Source organism: Caretta caretta, chromosome 4, assembly GCF_965140235.1.
Source record: "Caretta caretta isolate rCarCar2 chromosome 4, rCarCar1.hap1, whole genome shotgun sequence".
Taxonomy (NCBI): Eukaryota; Metazoa; Chordata; order Testudines; family Cheloniidae; genus Caretta; species Caretta caretta.
The window spans coordinates 48,475,077-48,495,757 of NC_134209.1; positions in this window are offsets into that span (position 1 = coordinate 48,475,077).

The following is a 20,681-nucleotide window of genomic DNA, read 5'->3' on the forward strand; positions in this document are numbered from 1 at the left end:
TGTAAGGAGAGTGGTCACTTTAGATAAGCTATTACCAGCAGGAGAGTGGGGTGGGAGGAGGTATTTTTTCATGCTTTGTGTGTATATAAAAAGATCTTCTACACTTTCCACAGTATGCATCCAATGAAGTGAGCTGTAGTTCATGAAAGCTTATGCTCAAATAAATTGGTTAGTCTCTAAGGTGCCACAAGTACTTCTTTTCTTTTTGCGAATGAAGACTAACACGGCTGTTACTCTGAAACCTACAGTATCTCAACTACACTTCATTAAGTCAAACAACAAAGGCACTGATGAATCCAAAATGGTCCTGATTACCCCTGTGTAGTGGGGCAGTTGCCCCATTCCTGTGAAAGGCTAGGCTGATTGGGAAAGCAGCCACAGCTAGGGCCACACCCCAATCAGGCCATAGCTGGCCCTGTAAAAGGGCTGTGAGCCAGGAGCTGAGGCAGTCTCTCTCTACCTCTGGAGAGAGAAGGACCTGGCCGCCTGGGAGGAAAGGGTACCTGAGGTAGAGTAGTTCCAGGGAAAGGCAAGAGGAGCTGGGGAGCTCCAGCCTAGTAACTCCCCAGGCTGCAGACCTTGTGCAAGGCTTACAGAGGTATTGGGGCTGCAGAGGTGTAACCTGAGGTTAGGTAGAGGCAGCTGGTCCAATCCCCTTGCCCGTGATGAGTGGTTTACAGACTGCAGTCTGCCCCAGTGAGTGGGGGCTAAATGATGACTGGCAGTAGCTACTGAGGCAAGGTGTGGTTTAGAGGGTTGGGGTTTCCCCTGGGAGGGGAGACCCAGACTGGGGGCTACTGCTGGGGGCAGAACCCCAAGGTAAACGGCTCCAGGAGGGACATGGGGCCAGTGGCAGGTGAGCCACTAGCCAGCTGAGGGCACTCCGGGCTGGAACAGAGCTAATTCCCAGGATCACCAGCGGGAGGTGCCTCTACCTAACCCTAGGTCACACCTCTGCAGCCCCAGTACCTCTGTAAGCCTTGCACAAGGCCTGCAGCCTGGGGAGTTACTAGAATCACATCAAGTGGAATTTTAACCCAATTGAGATGGATTTAAAAATCACTTATTTCAAAGAGAATTTTTTGAAGGCAGAGTCTTTTTCGGTTGTGCAAAATGCTCAGCATAATTTTTTTAATCTTGTTCTTAATACAATATGTGGAACAGACTCTGCATTGCCAAAATTTCATCAGTTATCTTGGACTTTCATTAGATCATACAATTCTTAATATTTTTTCCTTCCTCCTTTGCAATTGCTTTAATATCTGTAGGCTTTAATAAACATGCTAATACAGTGTAAATAATGTAAGGGCCTGTCTGTAGCTTATCTAGGACAAGGTTAGGACTAGGCTGTTTTGTTCTGCATACTTAAAGCAGTACATCTACAATATGGGGAAAGTTTTATATTTTCTAGTTATAGTTGGTATAACAAAGTTAGGCACAGTCTGTCAGTATAAATCCATTGAAATCAGTGGAGTTAGACCACTGTGAAACTGTTATATAGTAGTGAATCAGGAACAGTATTAGTTGTACATATGATCAAATACCAGAAAAAAAATGGTCACATTATTGGATGGATTTTGTTATCTGGCAATTGGTATTTGACCAGCTACTGTAGAAACTTTATCAAATAAGTTATTTGAACAATGGTGATTTTTTTGTAAAATACATTCAATAAATAGTATTTCATCTGTTCTAAACCTGAAAACTTCACAGCATACATTGTTGGATTTCAAACCAGTAGCACTGGGGGATCATCATTATTAATTCAGACGATTTCAAAACGTTTACCATTGTTTTCATGATACCTTGTGGTTTTTGGAAACTTGCTTGTTGGTGATGAAATTGTGTCAGTAAAAGGGATTTCTCCAAGCTTTTTTCACAAGTGCAGTACAAACTTCAATTCCATGTCTGTGTGAGATGCTTTCAAGGATAAATCTACTTAATTTAATTATAGTTTACTAATTACGGAATGCAGCAATGGAAACATAATGCAACCAAAGTCTGATTTTTTTAATGATATGAAGATTGTGGCAGAACAAACAAGTAACAATGTGAGTTTAATGCTCAATTTAAAAGTGAGGAAATAAAGATTCATACTTTGATATGTTAAAATGTTTGCATTATAATTGGGGCAAATATAACCAACCACTCGGTAAAAAGAAAGGGAGTACTTGTGGCACCTTAGACTAACAAATTTATTTGAGCATAAGCTTTCGTGAGCTACAGCTCACTTCACGGAAGCTTAGACTAACAAATTTATTTGAGCATAAGGTGCCACAAGTACTCCCTTTCTTTTTGCGAATACAGACTAACACGGCTGCTACTCTGAAACCAACTAGTTGGTGACTCTTCACATTTTTTTAAAATAAAGTTTATATTTTCAGTAATTGTTCTATAGGGATACTGTATTACCTAGTACACTTAACAGTACATATAAAAGATCATACTGGGAATACCACTTTAAAATTGTATTATGATGGAAAAATCTAAAACATGAAGAAAAGTCTGTATGAAGAAAGATGATAAAGATGAGGAAAGTGATGCTAAAGACAAAGCTAACTAAGATTATAGTTGATACTGGTGATTCAGCACTGAGCACGTTGACCACTTCCCTTCATACATCCATTTGATATTAATAAGAGGTTGTGGTCCTATGGCAAAGTGGCTCTTGGTTTAGAGCCTTGAGGAGGTGCGGGTTGGAGGGCAAGGGTGGCTTTATGATGCCTGTGATGTGTACACTCTAGTCCTGGGGCAATTCATGATCTGGTTTGGCATTCAGTACAATTTAGAGCAGCCCCAAGCATTATAACCCATTGTGCCTCCAGACCAAAGTAGTTTCAACAGGGATAGGATCTGGTCCACTCTTTTCTAGCTCTGAGCTTTCATTGCAAAGGAAATTCTAGCCCCTACAAAGCTGAATGAACTGCATCTTCGGTTTAGTTAATGTATAATAGAAGTTTTTGACTAGTAGGGTTTTTTGAGGGATGGGCTGAGTCTCAATCATTTTGACACTTGTATACACTTGCTTAACCTCATTCTATTTAATACTACAGAAGAGGAACACTTAAAACAGAAAAAGTATGAAAATAAGAGTAGTTGTACCCCATTCCTTTGCTCTTTGAATTGGCACTAACCTCTTAATGGGAGTGAATTGCTTTCAAGTGATTGTCATGCTGATCCAGGACTAGAAATGACAGATCCTGGAAAAACCCAGTATTCAGCCATTCTTGTCTAGAGACATGTTTGCCTGAAATAGGACCCATATATGGTGTCTGGGGCCTGATATTACTTCCACTGATTTCACAATAAAATCCTCATTTTCTGCTAATAAAGAGTCTGCTACAATTTATGCACCCCTTTCAAGGAGTACTCTTGGTACTAAAATCTAATTCTAGGTTGAGATTTAACCTACAGCATGTAATCCCTTATGTTACAATGTTAGTTTTCTAAGTAGTAAATCTAATAGCCAATGGAAACTGGCTTTTTTAAAATCTCACCCATTGCTTGTGGTTCTACAATGACAAATACAAACTTGTATGTCATTTTTAAAAAATTAATTTCTTTGTTTATGGAAAGAATTTCTAGAAAATACCTTTTTGCAACATGGTTGCATTTTTAAAATAGTTTTTAGGGGGGAAATTTTTAACACTTATTATTGGCCTAATTCTGGTTGTATTGAATTAAACAGTAAAATTTCCTTTCTTAGCACTGAAAAAATTGCTGCTTTTTAATTTTAGTTTTCTAGCAAACTCAGATTGAAGTAAAAACTGAAGGAATAAAAGTCACCCTTTTTAAAATTGAGTAATGTCTGTAATATGTATAAAGGCAAAATCCTGCAGTCCTTATTTAAGGCCTGTTACAGGGTTCACTCACAGCTGGGGGCCCTGCCTTCTGGCCACTCTGGGGATTAGCTCCTTCCAGATCCAAGGCCCCACTTCTGCTGCTTGCTGAATGCCCTGCTGTTGCTGTCTCTCCCAATCTCTGGGTCTCTTGGTGGACCCTCTTCATGACTTGGTCACTATACATGTTTCCCCCTTCTAATGTATCAGTCTCACCTTCTGGCTCTCCCTCACAGCTTGTCAGCCTCACAACTCCCTCATCACAGAGGGAAACTGCAGCCTACTTCCCTCCATCCCTCTGCTCCTCTTCAGGCTTCCTGTCTTTATAAACCCTTCCTGTTCACATACAGGTGAGCTTCCCCTAATCAGGACTTTCCTCTCAACTCTAATTGTCCCAGCTTTTAGTGTAGTAGATTAATTGGCCCATCTGTCCCCTTCAGTGCAAGTGTGGGGTGAACACTCCATCACAAGGCCCAACAAGGTCAGTATTTGCATGACTGGGCTTTTACAGTGTGGTTTGGGGGTTTTTTTGTTTTGTTTTTTCAATTGGACTCAAGATAGGCTTAACTCTGCTCCCACCCTGAGTTTAACTGTTGAGTTCATGGGGAACAGAGGAATTCCAGTGCTGAGTACAGCTGGTTGAAAATTCTCTGATAGAACAGTTTTTCTCTGGAAAATGCTGGATCAATGAAATTGAAAAGGTGGGTTTTTTTTGTTTTTGCAGAAAGTATCAATTTGTCAATTTTTTCAGGGAATTATTTGAACAGTTAAAATTAAAGTCAAAATGTTTTATTGTTGAATGTCATTTTAACTTGCATGATACTCTATTATATCTTAGAATAGAACCTAGAATGAAAGACAAAATATTTTGACCTTATTGAAATGAAACTTTCCACCAAAATTAAAGTTTTTCTCTTGGAGAAAGATATTTTAAAAAGGGCATTTTCCAATGGAAAACTGCTGACCAGCTCTTGCTAAGGGATTGATTATGCCTGAAGCCCAGCCCCAAGCCTTAAAATGCAGTGTCACTCAGAGAAAGACCTGTAAGTCACAATTTTTCCTCCATTTCCTCCTTGCTCCGGATAGACAATAATCTACTGCTGGTTTGTATCAGTAGCAAATTATACTACTACCCACACGAGCTCAGAAGTGCTTGCTAGTAAGCAGAAGGTTGACAAAGTCTCCACCTATCTCCACATCTTTCCTCTCCGCTCCCTGTCCACTTGCCTTGGATGGAAGTGGACAGACATGCTGTGCCCTCTTATTTCTTTTTATCCAGACTCAAGGTGTGGGTAACCCAAGCAGGAGTGTAAATGAGGCTCTTGCTCCCTTTTTCTTCCTCCTGTGGGTGTATAGTCTGCTATGTGGGCACAGATTCTTAGGTTATGGCATGGTGCATGGGAGAAGACTTTTTGTACAATAAATATATAACCTTACAAAACAATGTGTGTAGGAGAAAATTAATCTGGGCAAAGCAGAGCAGGGGAGTATATATGAATAAAATATAGTAAAGAACATCAACTGGGTAATGGTACTTCTCAACCAATAGACCCTTCTTATGGATAAAAAGCTCAGAATGGTTAAGTCCTGAGGAAATTAATTCCCAAATGGCTGTACAATCCCTAGAGGCCTGGATCAATGCTCTTTTGTCACTAATTGTATTGACAGCTGGCAGTTCCAACCTTCTGGCAATTTATCTTCCCACACCATATTTTTCAAGAGGTACCTTGTGGTATTGACCTTACACCAGTGGGGAAGTGATTAGATAATAATAAAATCCCTAGGGTCCTGATAGATCGGTGTTTTTGTAGAGAGCTTTCACTGACAGGCCACAAGGTGCACCACTATGTGAAATGTTTTAAATAGAATCAAAATGCTTGATAAATTAAAGGGGCAAGTGGTGGCTTATGCACAAAATTCTTCTTCATACCCAGATGGTAATGGCTGTGTTTATTCGTGGTACATAACAAGGTAAAACAGTTAAAATATTAAAGTTTTTATGTAGAGAATACTCTTCTGAGGAAGAGAACTTCTGTTTGTTTTTTGAGACAGTCTTGAAGAGTCTTCCAGGATTTCCATAACATTTCCCCTCTTTAAGGCTTATGTGTTGTGCTAAAAACTCACTCTGTAGTTATGTCTACGCTATAAAGTTTTGTCAGCAAAAGTTATGTTGCTTTAATTAAAAATCGCTGTTGCATGTCCACGCTAGCTTCTTGTGTTGGCAGAGCACATCCACACTAGCAGCTTTTGTATCGACACAGAGAGCAGTCCACTGTGGTAACTACCCCGCTATGTAGCTGGCCACACGGTGCTTTGGGAAGGGTTTGCAATGCCTCATGAGGCAGGTACAGCGTTGCATGATGCAGGTTTCTCAATCACATTGCTCCAGCGGCATCCTACTAGATTGTCAGCCACTTTTCCATTGAAGTGTGTGGGAGGGAGAGGAGAGTGGAGTCTGGAGTGGGGCAAACAGCAGGCTGACTGACCTATCCTGAGGCAGGGGATCCCCCACAGTCCCTGGCTCTGCTTGGCACAGCGCACTCTGCCTGCCTGTCTTTGGTTCTGTGATTCACTCCAAATTCTCCCACAACCTCCTCCGCTGCCTGGAGCGGCATCCTGAGCAGCAATGTGAGCTCTCTGTGCTGAGGAATGTCAAAAAAGGCACAGCAGTGTGCCTGCCGCTGTGTTCCTAGTGCAGGGTAGAACAGAAGCATTCCAGTGATTTGCTCTTTGTTCCCCAAAGGGAGCAGCAGGCTCAGCTGTCAGTTACTTCCTGGAGCTCTGAAAGGGAAGGGGTGCATGCCTGCAGGGCAGCAGAGATCAAACCAGTGAGCAGAGCAGTCACAGCAGGCATTGTGGGATACTGGCAGAAGCCAGTTCTGTTGACAGACAAACAGCACCATCTACACTGATGCTTTGTCACTTTAACTTTGCAGCAAAAAGGCTTTTTGCCTCTCGTTGAAGTGGTTTTATTTTGTTGGCAAAACAGCAGAGTTTTGCTGCCAAAAGTAGCTTTGTAGTGTGTATACCTCCCCTGTTTTGTTGGCAAAAGGCAGCCATTGCAGACAAAACTTTGTAGTGTAGACAAGGCCTGAGCTGGGATTTAACATACACCCAAGGGAATCCATCCACAAGAGTAGAAAACTTGAGTTGAGAAAATTTTTCAAAAAATTTCCAAATCAGTAGATTCATCAAAAAATATCCTTTCCTACAAGTAGTTTTACTTTTGATGAGCTGGCCTTTTTGCAATGAAAAAAGGTTTGGAAAATTCCCATCTAGCTCTAGTCTTGAGCATCTGCAGCTCCTGTTGTACTCCGCTCAAGTTGTGGGTGCTCGGCACTTTTGAGTATCAAAAGAGATATTTCAAGGTGGGCACCCAAAACTCGGGGGGCATTTTTGAAACTGTAGGCTTAAGCAACTTGCCTCTTGTCATACAGTGAGTCAATGGCAGAATCAAGGATCGCTCAGACTGAACACTTGCCTCCCAGCTTTTCTTGCTCAGAAGCAAATGGGATTAATCCCTCTTCAACACTTACATGCTGCATAGAACACTCTAGTTACTGAGGCCAACTCTCTTCCGTCCCTCCCAAAAGGGTACTTGTCAGGGCTGTGTGCATGTCTGCCCAGATACTTCTATACTGATGATTGGTGGGTTTACGCAATTCAATCAGGGAATATTTTAAATGCCACTACAGCATAATGTGTTTAGAAGTCGAAGTAATTTTCTGACCAGTTAAATTAGGTTTTTCCTCTTTCTAGTGTCATGAACAGCACCCACATCTGCCTACTTCTTTCTAAAATAATGAATAGCCTATTTATAGGATCTTAACGTGAATTACAGTACATGTGGGGAAGCTTAATAAAATGCATTTTATGTGACTGTATGTCCAGTCAGTACACAAACACATACATAATAGCTACAACTTAGAGAATTCTAGTGAAGTACAAAAAATTTGAGATATTGTAGTATTTGGCCTACTAAACTGCTTTGACCTCTTTCATGCTCTGTTGATTAAATATCTTAGCTTGTCCTGTGTTTTCCTTCTTTGAATTCTATCTCAATTACTAATCTCTGATACCAGAATTACACTTGCAGAAAAGTTATGTGGGAGTCTCAAGGCTGCACACTGGCCCTTAAATTTTTTCATATATATTTTTGAAGTAAATGTACTCATGAAAAATATTGGATTGACAACACTGGACAATAAAGCAGGGCTTTGGAGCGGAACCCGAAGCTGGAGTACGGAGCAGCTCTGGAGCAGTGGAGCTGCAGGTTTTTGCCTGGAGCTGGAGCAGAGCCAGAGCACAGCTCCAAAGCCCTGCAATAAAATCCTCTCATATATAAACAGAGCAGGCTGAGAGGATAAAGACCTCAGGAAGAGGATGTTTGTTTTTTATGGTTTTTTTATGAAGATGGAACAAGTTTTGAGTGGATAAGATTTTTATGTGTAATCCTTCTGCCAGGCTGAGTTGATAGCAGCAAGGGCCGGGTTCAGTACATAGGGGTTCCCTCTCAACAACACAATGCAAAACCGGCTCGAGCCTCCACCCGGTGATCTGGGAAAATCTTACACACACCCCTGGGTGCCTCAAAGAGGCAATACTTCCCCTCTCGCAAGCACAGAGTCTCAGTGTAGCAGAAAATATTTAACAACATGAGGTAAACGACATCAGCATTAAACTGGGAAAACACCACAACTAGGGTTCATATACCAAACCAGGAGCAAAGACCCACCCCAGCAAATTGGGGCATGTCCTTTCCCTTTCGGTGATTTTGGGTTGCTGGACTCAAGAACCAAAAGTCTCTGTCCCTGGTCAGTGCCGCCCCAGAGTTCAAAAATTTATCTGCAGAGTCTTACCTCCCAGCCTGGGTGAAAATGGGGGTGTTAAAGTGCACCTTATGTTGTCTAAGGCCGACTGCCCCACCTCTCTGTGGAATTCTGCTGCAGCCTTCACCACGAGCCGCTCCAGCCGTCCCGCAAACTGCTCCGCTCCGCCAGCCCCTCTGCTCCGCCAGCTGTCCCACAAACTGCTCTGCTAGCCACTCTGCTCTGCCAGCCGCCCAGCGATATAGCTTCAGGGCCCCCCACTACTTAACACAGCACTCAGTAATTTCAGCTCTTAGTAATTTTAGCTCTTTAGTGAGTTCAGCTTGTAGTGGGGGAGCCTCAGTGCTGGTGCACCATTGGCCCAATGTGAATTCAGCTCAGCAGCCTGTAACTAGACTCCTAATGGAATTAAAATTAGCTCTGATATTCCACAGTGGAGAGAGGAGACAATGCAATTGGTGTTTCAGGCCCTCCAAAGGGCCCCACGCCAGCAGGTACAAATGCCTGTCTCCAGCTTTTCTCAATTCACTGGGTTTTGGAACCCTTGTCTAGCAAGTGCTGCTTAGTTGATGGCGAGTCCCTCCATCATAGAACAGTTCCACTGTCCTTGATTCACATAATCAGGGTGTCAAGGTTCCTTCCCCACTCTGAACTCTAGGGTACAGATGTGGGGACCTGCATGAAAAACTCCCTAAGCTTATTTTTTACCAGCTTAGGTTAAAACTTCCCCAAGGTACAAACTATTTTACCTTTTGCCCCTGGACTTTATTGCTGCCACCATCAAGCGTCTAACAAATATAATAGGGAAAGAGCCCGCTTGGAAATGTCTTTCCCCCCAAGCCCTACACCCCCTTTCCTGGGGAAGGCTTGATAAAAATCCTCACCAATTTGAATAGGTGAACACAGACCCAAACCCTTGGATCTTAAGAACAATGAAAAAGCAATCAGGTTCTTAGAAGAATTTTAATTGAAGAAAAAGTAAAAGAATCACCTCTGTATAATCAGGATGGTAAATACCTTACAGGGTAATCAGATTCAAAACATAGAGAATCCCTCTAGGCAAAACCATAAGTTACAAAAACAGGAATATACAGTCCATTCATCACAACTCATTTTATCAGCCATTTAAACAAAACAGAATCTAACTCATATCTAACTAGATTGCTCACTGATTTTTTTTACAGGAGTTCTGACCTGCATTCCTGCTCTAGTCCCGGCAAAAGCAACACAGACAGAGAGAACCCTTTGTTTCCCCCCCTGCCCCTCTCCAGCTTTGAAAGTATTTTGTCTCCTCATTTGGTCAGGTGCCAGCGAGGTTAACTTTAGCTTCTTAACCCTTTACAGGTGAAAGGGTTTTTCCTCTGGCCAGGAGGGATTTAAAGGTGGTTAGCCTTTCCTTTATATTTATGACACAGGGTAACAAAACTTTATTCTTCCTGCCCCAATAACAGAGAAACTGGAGATCCCACAGTAGCCAAAGTGACCATTTGGGCTGCTGTCGGCTCATGCTAGGCAGGGTGGGTGTGCCTATGCAAACAAGATCAGCCCCTGAAGTTCTTTTCCACAATTTGCCACAATTCGTCACCAGATGTCAGGGTGGAGCTCATCCTGACTCTGCTTACATCTGTAAGTGTTCTATAACTGGATTTTTACAAGTATTCACAGCCCAATTATTTCCTTGGGACCCTCCCATCCTATGTCCTTTGCTTCATGAAGCCTACACATCTGCTTTTTGGTACATGTTGTGTACTCATTAAGGCATGCAGAATGATGTGCTCCTGACCTTGTACTCCAGGCTGAGACTTTGGGCAAAATTTGACTTAATACAATTAGAAAAAAAAATCCTGAAATATCCTTCTGTTGCTTCCATCTGTAGTTATAAACAACTGTCCCAGTGGAATGTTTTTTGGAATCCATTACTCACCCTTTATTCTGAAAAGGATCTATTCAACCCTGCTGTCATGCTGTTTGAAATATGGTCAAGTGTCTGTAATGTCATTCTTCCATGTGTGCAGTTTTAAAATAAAAATATTTTGGAATTTAGTACATGTACTGTACTTAGACTTCCCCTGTGCTACCTACTTGTAGGAGAATCAGATGTTGAGAGGAGTCCCTTACAATCGCAGAGCCATTCTTGCACAATTCTCTCTCTCTGGCAGAAAAGGTGGTTCTGAACTTCCACTTCACTTCAACAGCACCCTTTCCCTGGCAGTGACTACCTAGGATAAGAGGATCGAGTGAGAGATTCTACAAGACTTGGGGCCTCCAGATGGTCACCTTTTATCCTGAGTTAGGTCCTTCCAATTTGAGAATATAGTAATTCACTGAGATAGGGATCCTATCCCTTCAGCCATATCACCTCTACACGTGTTTTTTTTCTGACTTGCATTCCCCTATCAGCTGCTCTTTTAGAGATGTTTGTGCACACATCCTTTCCCCTCATTTCAAAATAGCTCTCAGATACCAGTGTGTAGTAACTGTCTGCAAATATTGACCTTTTAATGACAACAACTAGTTAAAGGCAAATGTTTGTATCTGGTTTATCCAAACCTCCTCCTTTTTATAAAAAAGTAGACCCTAATATGCCCTCTTGTACAAATCAATGCAGCAATACTCATCCATGCGTTTGTATTCTGCATATTTCATTGGTACAATATTTATTAACCTCTGCCTCCTGAAAATGATCGGCATCCACTTAAAGAATCTAAAATGAATTAACTGAACTCCCAAGTATAACTAAAATATGAGATCATATCACTCTTGTGCTATTCAATTTATATTAAGTCCCAGTTCAATAATGCATTGGGCTAAATTCATCCCTTATTTAAGTCTATTGAATGTGGGCCATAGATTTTAAAATGTTTGAGCTTTACAAAGCTCTATCCGGTGTCTCACCACCTCCTTCATTATACCTGCATGTCCCCTAAACCCTTTCCAGGTCTCTCAGATCCACTCACTCTCAGTTGCTCTCTGCTCCAAAGTTCAGCCTTTAGTTCTATCAGTAACTATGCTACTTTATTCAGAACTCTCTCCCTTTTTAATGTAGTAGAGCTCCGTGTCTAAATGTTTTTGAAAATTCATTATCCCTTTCACTGCTGAACTCCACCTCAGTTTGCCCAGCAGCATTTGGCAGGGTTCTCTGAAGTATTGGCTTTACTTTGGAACTTGAACATTTCATTGAGAAATACACTTGAGCAGCCCTTGGGCTGCACTATAGCCCATGTTCCTATGTTAACCTTTTTAGTATTGCCTAGGAATAAAAACCACATGCAACATTTGCATTTAACTTCAAACCCACTCATAAGTATCCTAATTTGGGGGTTTGAATCATTGCCTAAATATTGATAGAGGATTTTTGCCCAGCTACAAAATTCTCAATCTACTGCACAGATTTGGAGATGGAGCTATCTATTTGTAGGGGTCAGGAAGTGGGAGTCCTCAGGGACCATGAAGAATCCTGGGGCTTGTCTGGGAGAAAAATCTGTTGGGGTTGAAAAGGGATGCATGGGTGGAAGGAAAAGGGGATTCCCCCAGGAACTGCATTTGCCTCTAAGCCCTCATAAAACTTATCACAAACTGACACGTGCAGGATTTTCACTGCTCTAGTTAAGAACAGAGTCTTTCTTTGAAATTCTTCTTCCTGCTGAGCTCATGGCTAATCCCTAGTGTATGTGGCACTTTGGTGTGGTGCCTAAGAAGACTATAAATGAGATTGTATTATAAAAGATTGTTTTTTTTTAAGACATTGGCTGTTGCGATGATTCAAGAAAAGGGAGCATTAAATAAAAAAAGGGCAGGAGTGAGAAATAAAAGAAGAGACATCTGATAGCAGGTTATGAACAGTAGCTAATCCAGCCATCAAGTGCAGACTGCAGTTCACTGCAAGTTTTAACATAGACTGGGTCATGGTGCTCATTTGTACAATACAGCATATGCATGCAAATGTGCATTTAGATAGCTATAGGTACCAATTAAATAACTATGAAATCTGTAGAGATATAGAGTCCTTAGCAATAACTGCTTTTCTGAACGTTCTTGAATTTGATAGTCTGTACCCACTGAACACAATTTCAGAAGGAATTATTGCTTTATCACAACAACCTGTTTTCCTAAGTAATCACATTAGACTTTTCAGATAAAGCAGCTTTAATCTCCTTTACTCAAACATGAGGCATGACGTATACTCTGCCTGAGCATCAGAAGGAAACTAGATTAGAAACAGGCAAGCCACACCGGGTACACCTACACTGTCCCTGGGAGTCAGCTTCCCAGCTGGGGTAGACAAACTTGTCCTAGCTCAGTTCAAGTTAGCACACTAAAAATAGCAGTGTGGGTGTTGCACCATGGGCAGTGGCTCAAGCTAAGTGCCCAAGACAAAAGGCGACCCAACCCCCTGGTCCAAGCTTGCCTGGCTAGCCTAAGCCTCCACTTGTACTGCAACATCCATACTGCTATTTTAGCACATTAGCTTGTGCACGGCTAGCATGAGTCTACCGACCTAGCTTCAGCGTAGAAATATCCACAAAGATACTTACTTTGGAAGAGATCTTAGGGTTGACTTGGTTTTAGTATGTTGTTTTTGTCATTTAGATTTTGGTTCTATATGATGAATTTAAGGGATAGCTGGGAAAAGTGAGAGACTCAGTAACTCTGTCTTGAATGAGACTAAGGGAGACAGATGCCATATAATGGGTGGCCAGGCTTTCTGACCCTCCAAGCCACATATGACAATCTTCAGATGTTCAGGAGCCAGAGGCGATGCATGTGGAGTCATGTCTGCCTCTGTCTCCCTCCCACCCCAGATTTTTGCCAGGGTTTGCTAGCCCCACTCAGTCACATGGGTGCCGCCAGGTCTCCTCCCTGCATGGCAACTGCTGGAGCCAGCAAGCTGGGGACTGCAGCCATGGGGAGAGGCGGCAGCTAAGAGCTGGGAGCTGCAGGGAGAGCCACTGTTTTTGCTGTTGCCTCTCCCTGTGGAGCTAACACCTGGGAGCTGCAGGGAGGGGCCGCTGAACATAAGAGGGAGGGTGCACCTGTGGGGACATGACTCAAGTTGTTGGGGGGGGGGGAGGCCTAACCTTTAAATTGCCCCCCCACTCTCAGCAGGCACCAGTCATCTTTGGCAGAAGCCCCTAACCCTACCAACCCGCCACAGGACAGAAGCCCCAAGCTGCCCGCCCCCTGGCCCCAGTTTGGTAGGCGGAGAATGGGGGGGAGGGGGTTGAAGGGTCTCCATGAGCCACACTTTAACTGTAAAAGAGCTGCGTGTGGCTCATGAGCTGTGGTTTGGCCACCCTTGCCATATAAATTTCACCTGAGATATACCCTACAGCTGTGTGAATGGCTGATTTTTTTAAAACAAATTATTTAATTTTATTGCAGTTAGCTGGCAGTTCTAAAAACTTGGGAGGGAAATAGCTGTTCAGGTGAAACCAAAACTGAATTTGTTTGACCTGACACAAACATTTCATTTAGTGTATTTTTACTAAAAGGAAATGAGAGGCTAGATTCAGAAAACTACCTGAATAGGAGGAGGTGCTGGTCAGCCCCTCCTGTTGAACCAGATCCAGGTTTAAATTCTTCCTCTCGAGCGGTGACTGAAAGCCAGGTTTCCCTTGACTTAGATGAATGACCTACCCACCAGATTATAGGGTATTCTGGGTTGGGTCACTCTCAGTTTCTCATGTTGAAGCTGTTCCACTTTATACAAAGTATTTGAGTAGTTATTGGGCCAGCAAAAGAGAGTGACTCTATAGCCCAGTGGTTAGGGCACTTACCTGGGAAGGCAGAGATCTGGGTTCAAATTCCTGCTCCAAAATGAGGAGTTGAACCCAGATCTTCCATGTCCTAGGTGAGTGCCCTAACCACTGGGCTCTATTGGATATAAGTGTGGGGGGCACCATAACCTCCTCCAATTTTGCAAATGGTGCCTAAATCCCCTTGTGAATCTAGCCCAAAAAATAAAAATGCTTCGTTTAGATAATGTCGATTTTATTTGTTTTCACATATCTGAACTTTTTTCTTTTTCATTTTGCCCAAAATTGATGTGAATTCATGACCTTTTTCAGTCAACCAGCATCTGCATTTTTCAGAGGGGAAAAAAATTTCTTCTGAATAGTTGTGGCACTTCATTATCCGCAGCAGAGCAAAATAATATTTTTGAAAACAAGAGCACTGAGTTCAGTTTGCTGTGATTGCTTGGCTCAGATAATGTCACATAATTTCAATAACTTCCAGGTATTTTCTGAAAATGATAGCAAGTCCCAAAAGTTTCCTGAATTTAAGTCTGAATTAGTATTGTTTTGAAAAAGTGTATGAAAGTTTGTTCGTTATTCTGACCAATCACATAGCACAAACCACAAATATGCAACATCTGCAATTCCTCAAACCATCCTCTCCTCTACCTCCTTAAAAAAAAAAAAAGAAAAACCCAGTGGGTTAAAAATTATTCATCATAATAATTCACAGGACATCTTAGGCATAATTAATTCATTCACATGTATCCAGTTTTTTCTTTCACGACTTTAATTGGTGAAAAAAGTGGCTAAGGGTGAGATTTTCAAAATCATCCCAAGCAAGCTAGCTTCTTAACTCCCAATGTCAAAGTCAATGGAAGTTACGCTGCTTATTCCCTTAGGCACTTCTGAAAATTTTGCCCAGTATTTGTAATGTATAGTTCAATCAGCTCCTATTCTATAGGATTTAAATCCTGTCTTTCTAGGTGTCTTTCTAGTGGTACCTGAATAAATTCACAGAACCTGAGTTAATCTCCCTGATGTTCAGATGTATCTGGATTTGCCTAAGAATGCTCGGTAATTTAGCCCATCTTTGATTAGTTTATAATTGGATTTGTTTTTAATATTATAATTTTAAAAACATCAGTTTTAGCTATTTCCAATTCTCATTTTTCTTTTTTTCTTTTTTTACTACTGAAGGCTGACGAACTACCAGTGATGAAAACTGAAGGGGCATTAAATTCAAGTAATATCTTTGCAAGTATCATCTGATTTTAACAGTCTGGCAAAACCAGATTAACCTAGTCTATGAACTAGACTTGTCATGAAAAGGGCTGCTTTTTGAGTTTAATCCCTTAAGGGTGATTATCATTTTATGAGGTTTTATTAATATGCAGAGTGACACAAGCAGAATAGCAATATTAGGCCCAGAAGCCATCTGCGGGACAGTGATGCATATATTATTTTAACATATGAGGTAACATTTAGCTATTTCAAAGGATCCATTGAAAAAATACCTTGGGTTATTCAAGCGTTTGTTATTTTCACACAATAATATATGTTCACTTATTGTCATATGTAAAGATTATCACTTCACTGGTGGTTAAAAAACCACAGTAGTTGATTGTTGTTCTTGTGTAATTAATGAAATACAAAGTAAAATGATGACAAACACCAGATTTTATTTGGATGATCCAACCCTGTATTTTGTGGGCAATTGCCAATGGTTTCACTTGCCTATTCATTTATCACTTGTGTGTGTGGTTTGCATGATGAAAATCTCAGCTTTACCACAGGTAATAACTGGAGAGGGGTTTGGAAGTATTGTGGGCCATTATACCTCTTATTGTGTGCGTGTATTACTTGCTGTCCATGAACACCTCACAGTTACTGAATGTGAAGCAGTGAGCCTGATTTTGAACTGAGCCTCACACCAATCTCTCTTTTAGGGCATTGCAATTTCTGCATTCAAATAAACACAGGCACAATTGATGTTTCTTAGGCACCCCAACTACATAATTGTGTCTTCATCTGAGGTACTTGCACGTATGGGGAAGGATTTACAAAAGTACTTAGCATTGGCCTAACTCTGTCCACACTGAAGTCACTATGAGTTTTGTCATCAGTGGAAACAGAGTTTGGCCAATGCTGAACAACTCTACGAAAACCAAAGGACATACTGCTTTTGTTAGGTATACTTCAGTTTCACTTTCTGACGTGCCGACTTTGCCCTGATTGGGACCATATAAGAAAAGTTAGATATAACAATCATTGTATTTAGTGAATATATCCTTTTAAGGATTCTGCTCCTGTGACCGAGGGAAAGAATTATTATCATCATTTTACAGATAGCCTGTGGCACAGCCAGGCACAGAACTTAGATGTCATGAACCATAGTCCACTGCCTTACCCACAAGATCATCCTTCTTTATCTTCCTGACTGCTATTTGTTGGTCCCTATAATGCTGCTGGAATTATGTGATGGATAGATGATGATTTCCTTTTGAACATTAGTTTCCCAACAGTTCTTGGTATTTTACTGGAAACTGTATAATACTGGTGGACATGATCATGCTGTTCGGGTAGGGGTATGGAGCCTTGCTCAGTAATAGGGCTCTGAGGTGCACAGAAATATCAACTGCAGTCAATAGAGCTGAGACCAGAGCTCATGGTCTTTTTTGCTCTCAGCTCAGTGCACTTCTCTAAAAGCTACAGGATATTTACACGTGGGCAGTGCCTCTCTACCTCTCTTTCTTTCCGTTTACAAAACATTGCCTGTCTGGGGAGACAGACCAGTTCGGCTACAATATAACAAATTTATTTGAGCATCAGCTTTCGTGAGCTATAGCTCACTTCATCGGATGCATGCAGTGGAAAATACAGTGGGGAGATTTTATATACACAGAGAACATGAAACAATGGGTATTACCTTACACACTGTAATGAGAGTGATCAGGTAGGGTGAGCTATTACCAGCAGGAATGAAAAAAAACCTTTTGTAGTGATAATCAAGGTGGGCCATTTCCAACAGTTGACAAGAACATGTGAGGAACAGTAGGGGGGGCGGGAATAAACATGGGGAAATAGTTTTACTTTGTGTAATGACAAATCCACTCCCAGTCTTTATTCAAGCCTAATGTAATGGTGTCCAGTTTGCAAATTAATTCCAATTCAGCAGTCTCTCGTTGGAGTCTGTTTTTGAAGGATTTTTTTGTTAAAGAATTGCAACTTTTAGGTCTGTAATTGAGTGACCAAAGAGATTGAAGTGTTCTCCGACTGGTTTTTGAATGTTATAATTCCTGACGTCTGATTTGTGTCCATTGATTCTTTTACGTAGAGACTGTCCAGTTTGACCAATGTACATGGCAGAGGGGCATTGCTGGCACATGATGGCATATATCACATTGGTAGATGTGCAGGTGAATGACCCTTTGATAGTTGGCTGATGAGATTAGGCCCTATGATGGTGTCCCCCGAATAGATATGTGGACACAGTTGGCAACAGGCTTTGTTGCAAGGATAGGTTCCTGGGTTAGTGGTTTTTTTGTGTGGTGTGTGGCTGCTGGTGAGTATTTGCTTCAGGTTGGGGGGCTGTCTGTAAGCAAGGACTGGCCTGTCTCCCAAGATCTGTGAGAGTGATGGGTCATCCTTCAGGATAGGCTGTAGATCCTTGATGATGAGCTGGAGAGGTTTTAGTTGGGGGCTGAAGGTGACGGCTAGTGGCGTTCTGTTATTTTCTTTGTTGGGCCTGTCCTGTAGTAGGTAACTTCTGGGTACTCTTCTGGCTCTGTCAACACCCATTGTTTCATGTTCTCTGTGTATATAAAATCTCCCCACTGTATTTTCCACTGCATGCATTCGGTGAAGTGAGCTGTAGCTCACGAAAGCTTATGCTCAAATAGATTTGCTAGTCTCTAAGGTGCCACAAGTCCTCCTTTTCTTTTTGCAGATACAGACTAACATGGCTGCTATTCTTTAACTCTTTGGTACTTCTACCTATGCACTATCTCTATTCATCAATTTTCATCTGGACCATTGAAAGTAAGTTCCTATTTTCTGCATATTTTTTCTCCAACTCTCATAAGAGCACTTTTTAGCATCTCTTTGAAAAGACTGACCTCTGGGGTGGGGGGTTGTTTTATTTTCCTTTTTTTTTAAGAATGTGTCTTTCTCTCCTTTACTATCTTAGCCACACGTCTTCTTTTATGAAGAGACTGAACAAACATGAAATTGTTATTTTATAATGTGAACTACCATGAAACTGCCTTTACATCAGAATAAAATGTATCCTAATATTTACATGAGAATAAAATTCACCCTAACTTTTACATTCTGAAATTTTGGGCGAAAAAGCCAGTATTCAAAGAGTACTTCTCTTTGGTCCCAGTTATGAAGCACAACCTTACTGTAGGGATAGTTCTGTGTACAAATACAAAGTATTCTTGTCCATTTTCAGTGTAGTCCATGAAGATCTTTTAAATTAGTGATAACCTTTTTACACTTTCATTCACAACAGATGACCTGAGTGCTCTTCATCCATCCCTCAGCTCTTAGTTTGAAGAATTCCTCTGAAAACTAGTTAATATTCTGTTCCAACAATCTGGTTCTGCTATGGTTAAGGTGGAACTTACCCCTTTTGTATATAGTCTGCCTTCCCCAAAAGGTTCCCCCGTGCCTAGAAACTGAAAGGTATGATTTTTAAAAGTGCTTAACATTGGCCTAACTTGCTTTCATTGAAATCAGTGGGTGAACTCCAGAGAGATCACAAACAGGAGTCAGCGTGTCCAAACCATCCTGTTTCTCATATTGCTAAATGTGGCAAGGTCCCTGCTTAGATTCTAACTAGGTGGAAGTCAGATTCTGTGGGTGGGGAGGACACCTATAGGAAAGGGGATGTGATACAAAAAAGGTTGAGAACACCAATCTATTGGTATTCATCTTAATCTAATATTTTTTCACTCACTCCCAACCATGTAGAATTAAAAAAAATCTTACCAGTTGATAGTTATGTCTTATCAGTGCTGTTGATGTAGATTGCTGGAGATCTTTGAAGTTTGATGTTAATAATGAAGATCTGGCATCACTGTTAATTACTTTTGTTTTAATCTCTATTATCTGAGTTGCATAATAATTAAGATTAATAAGGGGAACTGAAGATTTTCATTACAATAAAATTAAAATGTAAGAAATTCCCCTAAGATAATTTTGCACATGAAATATGAGCAACTGGCTGATGTTTGTCAAAAAAAGGAATTAGATTTTCTGCAGTCAATGAAGGAAACTCGAGTAAAGATAGTAAAATGGGCCATTTGATCTTTTCATCTATAATGCTGTCCTCCGCTTATCTGATCCTGATTTTAACCTAGGTGAATCCTTTCCAAATCTTATAGATATAACTAAAGACTATTTAACATAGTCCAAACATATTAGTCTGGGGCTTATCTGTGAGCAAGGTAAAACGTGTTAGGTAATGAAGTGAAAGTGGTACTGCTTAATCCTTAAGAATAATTTAATAGTGGCAGCCAGAGAGAAATCCTCGACTGGACTCTTCCACCTATGCAAAGTGAGTCACAGAATCATAGAATATCAGGGTTGGAAGGGACCTTAGGAGGTCATCTAGTCCAACCCCTGCTCAAAGCAGGACCAATCCCCAACTAAATCATCCCAGCCAGGGCTTTGTCAAGCCTGACCTTAAAAACCTCTAAGGAAGGAGATTCCACCACCTCCTTAGGTAACACATTCCAGTGTTTCACCACGCTCCTAGTGAAAAAGTTATTCCTAATATCCAAACTAAACCTCCCCCACTGCAACTTGAGACCATTACTCCTCGTTCTTTCATCTACTACCACTGAGAACAGTCTAGATCCATCCTCTTTGGAACCCCTTTCAGGTAGTTGAAAGCAGCTATCAAATCCTCCCTCATTCTTCTCTTCCGCAGACTAAACAATCCCAGTTCCCTCAGCCTCTCCTCATAAGTCATGTGTTCCAATCCCCTAATCATTTTTGTTGCCCTCCACTGGACATTTTCCAATTTTTCCACATCCTTCTTATAGTGTGGGGCCCAAAACTGGATACAGTACACTAGATGAGGCCTCACCAATGTCAAATAGAGGGGAACGATCACGTCCCTCGATCTGCTGGCAATGCCCCTACTTATACATCCCAAAATGCCATTGGCCTTCTTGGCAACAAGGGCACACTGTTGACTCAGATCCAGCTGCTCGTCCACTGTAAACCCTAGGTCCTTTTCCGCAGAACTGCTGCCTAGCCATTCGGTC